The sequence below is a fragment of the Nematolebias whitei genome, chromosome 8, assembly GCF_014905685.2.
Source record: "Nematolebias whitei isolate Nwh7 chromosome 8, NemWhi1, whole genome shotgun sequence".
NCBI classification, from domain to species: Eukaryota; Metazoa; Chordata; class Actinopteri; order Cyprinodontiformes; family Rivulidae; genus Nematolebias; species Nematolebias whitei.
The window spans coordinates 28,569,300-28,575,825 of record NC_056505.1 but is presented as its reverse complement, the minus strand read 5'-3'; the positions used below and the strand labels follow the sequence as shown (position 1 = coordinate 28,575,825).

Genomic DNA, 6,526 nt, shown 5'->3' with positions numbered 1-6,526 from the left:
TCTCTCTCCCCACTCCGCTCTGAGCTGCCACTCGTCTTTTTTCTCTCCCTCCCCCCGCTCTAAGCTGCCACTCGTCTTTTTTCTCTCTTCCCACTCCGCTCTGAGTTGCCGGTGCGGGCTGCGTCTCCCCGTTCCAAACTGCCGGTACAAACACGCGCAGCTCAACTGTCTCTTGAGTTCCACAGTTCATGGACCAAGAACGGAGTCATGTGATCAGAGACAGAGCATCAGAGAAATGAATCGTTCCTGCAGGAACAGAGGAAGAAGAAACTCCACAAGCTTCAGGGTCAGCTGATCACCTTGTTACAAGTTCTGTAAGTTATAGCTCATTTAAAGGCAACATATATTTTGTTACATTTATGCTAAACAGATCTTAAGCTTCATTTTATTTTATTTTATTTAGTTATTTTGGGAAACTTCACCTGCACTTTAGTTTTTGTGGTGGATTTATTGATCTATATTTTGTGCAGACTTTTTCAATCTAAATAACAGAAGGATCATTTTTATTTTTATACTTGGAGACTGAATACTTTACTAAATAAAGTAATTTCAGTAAAATTACCCCTTGTTTTTTAATTTTTTTTTATATGATACTGCAAAGCAACATGTTAAGTTAATTTTGTCAAATACCTATGGATTTGTGTCGGTCAGGGTTACTAAAAATAGCTCCCTGCTCAATACGTGACATCAGCAATTACCCGGATGTCAAGCAAACAGAACTTGCACAATACAATAGTAGTGATTTGTGCTGATAAATTAAACAGCAGAAAATGGTATCTAAGAAGGAATGTTGCTACGAGACTTGCAAAAGTGTTGGTCGATATGCTGACAAGTCACATATGAAAGGTATTGTGTTCATGCCGTTTCCAAAGATTACTCAGGGAAATAATGTGACTGTTGGCTTTGACTAGACAAATGTAAACAGGGAGTACCATAATTGCCGATCTATAGAGTGCACCCGAATCTAAGCCGTGCACACTAAATTAAAAAAACAAACAAAATTGTACATAAATTAGGCGTGCTTGTGTATAAGCCAGGGGTGTTCACGTTGGAACATGAGTGACAGCACACAGCTACTGACAGAGATGTGCAGCTCTTGTTGTAGATCAAGAATCAACCACCAGATGGCGATTCACAAATTTTATTTTACTGATCAACAAACTGAGTGAACCCCACAGGTCTTCATGACAACTACCTCCCTCACTCATGGTGTCATGAGGGCCGACCCCCCCAAGAGAGATGTGCATTGGGAAGCTATGTGAGCACCCAGGTGTGACAAAGCTCACTGCTTTTGGCGGAAGAAGCTTGTTAGCCCATCAAAAAAAACAAACAAAAAAAAACATAAATTTGTCGCAGCACTGTAGAAGACTTCAAAGCCTGTGAAAAAAGTGGAGGCTTATAGACCCACGAGTTTACAAATTAAGCCCTGCTGCTAATCCCCTGCATTGTAGCCAGCTGTGTATTGTTGTATCCTTCAATATATTCCAGGTCGACTTCGGCCTTGGGAACATAGTCTTCGTTTTAATTTTACATGGACAACAGCAATGAGGTAGCTATTACACATGCAGTCTGCTGCGTTGTTTACTCGACATCCGGGACTTTGGAGATTCCCCACAATTCTCGTAACATCATCCCTAATCATAGGCATCACAACCATTATATGTGAAGGGGACGTGTGTCGTCCCCCACACACACATACAAAAAAAAAAGTTCATTTGGACACCCCCCCCATACACATTTACCATGAAACATTAGTTCAGTCGGCCCATTCCACTTGATTAATAGAAGAATTACTTAAACCATTTAAAGTCCACTCCAGGTTTTCCTGGTTACCGACAACCCTCCAGAAGCCTGCAGTGTTTCTCCTCTGCGTCTCTTGCCTCGGCAGAAACTGCTCACAGGTGGAGGAGGTGGAGACACCGCTGCTCACTCGTCAGCTTAGCAAGCGTGCAGCCAGTTGTTGACCAGAAGGGTTGCTCATAAACATACATTCATGTTAGGATGCTTGAGAGAAGTGGAGTGCTACGTCTGAAGCATCTTAGCTTAGCAGTGACTGTGACGCTGTAAGACGCTTTGTGTTCAGGTGCATTAAAGTTGAAATGTCTTTAAAACCCCTCACCTTATTGTCCTCAAGCTTCGTGAGAAACATCCTTTAGATGAGTAGAGTTGAACTAGGGATGCACGATATTGGATTTTTAGCCGATATGTTAAAACTTATTTGGCCGATGCAGATACCGATATTTTATATATGTTCCTTTGTCTGAACATAGCCCTCTCTCTTATTTAGGCTTATTTGCTACAAAAATTGTGCAACAGCTGTAAGAGCTGGTGACATATATTCACTAACAGATATATGCATAGCACTTTAACTTATATCAAATGAAAAGTGTTAAATGTTATTAGCATTAGTCACCTGCGATGCTGTCTCACTTGTGGAGGCTTGTTCCAGGTTCCTAGTTGCAGTGCAGGATCCTCTGCACTCCTGTGCATGAAGGACAGACTTTTTAACTTCAAAGTTTTTGTCTATCCATTGTTCCCTAAGACTAATCATGCTAACGAGGCTAACACGACGTCCACATGTCTGTGGTAAAACTCACCCAACAAGTCGTGCTATTGGCTATTAGCTTCTCAACGACGTCGGAAATGACGGCTGGTTACTCGGGTAACATTACGTCGGAAAAATATCTCAGACTGTGGACGATGTAGTGAGGCTCAATGTAGTCCATAAAGCTTCAGAATCCGACATCCTCACCAACGAAAAATAAAACTTCCACACGACGACATTTTGAATTTTCCTCTCCGCCGTGAGATGGGGTAGGCGCACGTGACGTCATCACGTTGTGCTGCCTCTGCAGGCAAAAACTGCACCTTTTATATCGGCGAGTTATTTTAATGGAATGGCCGATGTCCGATATCAATCAACCTTTATTTATACAGGTAAATCCCATTGAGCCTCGAGGACTCATTTACAAGAGAGACCTGATTTCAACAAAGAAAGATGACAACAATGGACAACAGCAACAACAATAAGCAGTTATAAAAACTCATACTACAGGTTTTTTTTTTGTTTGTTTTTTTTAACAAATAGGATGGCTAAAAGGAAAAAGGTAACAAAACCAAAAAAAAACCAGCTAGATTCCGAGACAAATGTATAAAACTAAAAACAGGAACATGTCTGCATTGGTCCCTGCCAGGTGTCCAACAGATTCTTAAAGCCACTTAGAGAGGTCAAGGTCGAAAGCTTCAAATCTTTTTGTAAGATATTCCAGGAAACAGGAGCGGAGTAGGAGAAGGCCCTTTTGCCTAGTTCAGTCCTCACTGAGGGAACACTGCAGGTAATAATGTCCTGAGAGCGCACTCCGTAGCTGCACTCACGCAGAGACATGTAGGAGGAGATGTATGAAGGCAGCAGACCAAGAAGTGATTTAAAGATGAAAATGTACCAGTGAGAGAGTCTGCATGAAGTTAATGATGTCCAGTTAACCAATGAATACAGGGTGCAGTGGTGGGTACGATAATCACAGCCAGTTATGAATCTTAGTGCACCATGATAGACAGCATCCAACATCTGCAGGGTTCTTGTAGGAGCGTTCATGTAAATAATATCACCAAAATCAATTGAGGGAAGGAAAGTCACAGATACAAGGCAATTTCTAGCATTCAGGGTTAGACAGGATCTGTTTCTGAAAAAGAAACCCAGTTTAACTTTCAGTTTCTTTACCAAGTTTTCCACATGGAGCTTAAAAGAAAGATGTGAGTCGACCAAGATACCCAAATATTTATAGGAATCAACAAACTCAATGGGGACACCATTTGAGGATAAAATCGGAGGAAGAACTGCTGGGACCAACTTCCTATTTGAAAAAAGCATCCCTTTGGTTTTTTCGGCATTTAGGACAAGTTTGAGGCGGAACAAATCAGTCTGGATGTAGTTAAATGCAGATTTCAGAAGCTGGAAAGCCTTAGCAACTGTTTTAGCTCGACAATAAACAACTGTGTCGTCAGCATAGAAATGTATGGATGCATCAGGGATGTTTTTACCTACATTACGTATGTAGATTGTAAAGAGGGTGGGTCCTAAGACTGAGCCTTGTGGTACACCATTGTTGACTGTTAAATAACTGGAGGAAGTACCATTATGTTGAACACATTGCCTCCGGTCTGAGAGATAGTTAGAGAACCAACCAATGGTGTGATCTGAGAAACCGATTTCTGAGAGTTTATGACACAAGATGTTATGATCCACAGTGTCAAAAGCTTTAGACAGGTCTAAGAAAAGTGCAGCACAATAATCCTTAGCATCCAGTGCTTCAACAACGTCATTAAGAACCTTCAGTGAAGCAGTGGTTGTGCTGTGTTGTTTCCTGAAACCAGATTGATGTGGAGGTAAGATGTTAAATGAGTCCAGGTAATTTTTGATTTGAGAGTTTATCAGTTTTTCTAGAACCTTGGCTAAAATGCAGAGTTTAGAGATTGGTCGATAGTTGTTCAGTGAGGTGGGGTCTCCTCCCTTCAGCAAAGGAAGAACAAAGGCTGTTTTCCAAGTGTCTGGGATGGAGTTTTGTCTTATGGAGAGATTGAAGATGTGGGTCACAGGGACTGTGATGATATGAGCAGCCAGCCTTAAGAAATAAGGTGGAAGTTCATCTGGACCTGCAGATTTTTTAGGATCAAGATCTTTTAACAGTTTATTGACCTCACTGACTGAGAATGGAGAAAAAGAGAAGGTGTGATTAACTGAGGATTGACTTGTAGGAGGGATTTGATTTGTAGAAGTTTGGTTATTAAGTGAAGTGGCTGATTTTCCATTAGTTACTGTGTCAAATAAAGAACCAGAAGCAACAAAATGTTTGTTGAGACAGTTCAGGATCTCGTGCTTATTTGACACAGGAGCAGAGTTAACGAGAAATTGTGATGGGAGGTCAGATGATTGGGGGGTGCACTTTAACGCTAATATCGGCCGATACCGATACCATGCCGATAATATTGTGCATCCCTATGTTGAACACAAGTAAAAAAAAGTCTAGTGGTGATGTTTTTTATTTCTCTAAACACAAATAGTGTCGATCTGACGCTGTGTGTTAAAGTGCATTAAAGTTGAAACTTCTTTAAAACCCACAGCTGAATTTACACAAACTTTGTGAGAAGCATGCTTTAAATGTGTGGAATTAAAATAAGGAAATCTAGGTGAAATGTTGCTTTTTTGTTCACTAGTGTACACTTTTTTTGCACACTGGTGTGTGCGTGTGCACGCACACATACGCACACACAGTGCCCCCCCCCCCCCCAAAAACAATACAGACACTTCTGACGCCCTTGTCCCTAATATTGTTCTTGTTTTCACATAAACCCCACTTCAAAAGATCTGGACTGTCTCTTTAATGCATCAGAAGTGCTGCTTCCATTTGTTTGCCTCCAGCGATGGTTTTAGACTGGAAGGCAGAGAATGTGTCGAAGCCGAAGTGAACTCTGTTCACTCAGAAAATATTCCTGAACACCGAAGCCCTACAGCTGGGTTTGTTTCTGCTTCAAAGCATCAACATCTTGCTCTCTTCTCGGTGGTTTTCAGTCTTGGGTCCATCAGACGTGTTCTCTCTTTCTCTCCGAGTCGATTCAGTTTTACCCGTTCCACCTTCATCTCTAAAAGACTTATTCATGTGTCCAACGTGTTGCAAACTGACTTCAATGTTCCTCATATGTTATTGTTCGGCTTATTGTTTTTGTACTATTTGTGCTTAGTGTATTTTTATCTCTTAGTTCATATCTTAGATCTTATTGCTGTTTTCTTTACAATTTATACTTTTGTTGGATGTAACTGGGACCCTGTGTGCACAGTTTCGTTCCACCACATGTACCACATGTGGTGCCAACGACAATAAAGAACCTGGACGTGATATATTCCACATTGCACAACCTTTCAGACGCTTCTTGTCTCCGCACACAAACATCTGAACAAACTCCTGTTTATAAACGGTGCACGAACTACTAAAAAACTAAACACAAGTGTCAGCAGTGATGGACCAGTCTCCATCCAGGTCTCCTGTCCTCACTGCATCTCCATCATCCTCTCTGCACGTGGCCTTCTCAGACATGTAACCCCCCCACCCCCCACCCCAGGTCTTTGCAGGCCCCTCGCCGTCACGTCTCCAGACCACCGTCCAGATGCCACTCTTAGATGGGAAGGAGCCGCTTCCTGCCTCAGCGTGCGCAAAGGTTGCGAAAGAGCGCTTTTCATTTGCACTGAGCGAAAGCGTGCATGGGAGGCAGGGGGGGGGGGGGGGTATATCTGTCAAAGTATTATGGATAAAACAGCCCATGTCATTTTATTTTTTCTTGGGGAGGGGGTCATTGATCTCAAGATGCTGCTGCGGTAATGTGTTACATAACACCCCCCCCCCCCCAGTCGGATTTACCTGAGCCTCACAATCCGCAGGCTGCCGTCATCCCTGCGATCATTCTCACCTTTTTTCTGCCAACCGAGCGCACAAAAACAAAAAGCTGTCACAAAGTCCCCCCTCAGGCCAAC

The 6,526-nt window shown here is 42.3% G+C and overlaps 1 protein-coding gene across 1 annotated transcript in view; it reads right to left on the bottom strand.

The window, feature by feature from the left end:
• grk5l (G protein-coupled receptor kinase 5 like) overlaps positions 1 to 6,526 on the bottom strand; it is a 46,824-nt gene that overhangs the window by 39,775 nt on the left and 523 nt on the right. The window lies entirely within an intron of this gene.